Source organism: Geospiza fortis, unplaced genomic scaffold (genome assembly GCF_000277835.1).
Source record: "Geospiza fortis unplaced genomic scaffold, GeoFor_1.0 scaffold506, whole genome shotgun sequence".
NCBI lineage: Eukaryota > Metazoa > Chordata > Aves > Passeriformes > Thraupidae > Geospiza > Geospiza fortis.
Window position 1 is genome coordinate 593,190 of NW_005054493.1, and position 520 is coordinate 593,709.

Consider the following 520-nt stretch of genomic DNA (forward strand, 5'->3'; position numbering starts at 1 on the left):
TCGGCCGGGAGCACGGTTTTCTCCCCGCCCTGCCACGGGAACGGGGGCCATTCACCCCGGCTGGGCCTCGGGAGGGAGACGGGACAGGCACAGGGGTCTCGGTGAAACAAGTGCCACGGGAGGAGGGCCAGGTCGAGGGGTCCTTTGTGGAGAAGAGATGAGGGCAGCGCGGGGCGCTGATGCCTGGACAGGCACCCCATGGTTAGTGGGGAAAGCAGCCGCCTGAAGCCGTGCTCGGAGTGGCGGGGGGGGACGGGGAAGGGGGAAATCTGTTTGTTTCCAGCCCTAAACTTGAGCCAACCTTCTGCTAGGGACGAAAGTGGAGGGATGGACGTGGTGGGCAGCTTCGGGCGAGCCCCCATGCGGGGAAAGGCGCCGCGCCCCCGTGGTCCCTCTGGTGATGCTGGGACCCTCTTGGTGCATCCTCACACCCCCGTCAGCCTTTTGTTAGTGCCAGGCACGGCGAGCGGGCAAAGCCTGCTCCTCGGGGTCACCCTGGGGGACAGGCGACGGAGCCCCC

At 67.3% G+C, this 520-nt stretch overlaps 1 protein-coding gene across 1 annotated transcript in view; it reads right to left on the reverse strand.

Annotated features, from left to right (window-relative positions):
* The window catches only part of LOC102042373 (ADAMTS-like protein 2), a 28,328-nt gene that overhangs the window by 20,717 nt on the left and 7,091 nt on the right, over positions 1-520 (reverse strand). The window lies entirely within an intron of this gene.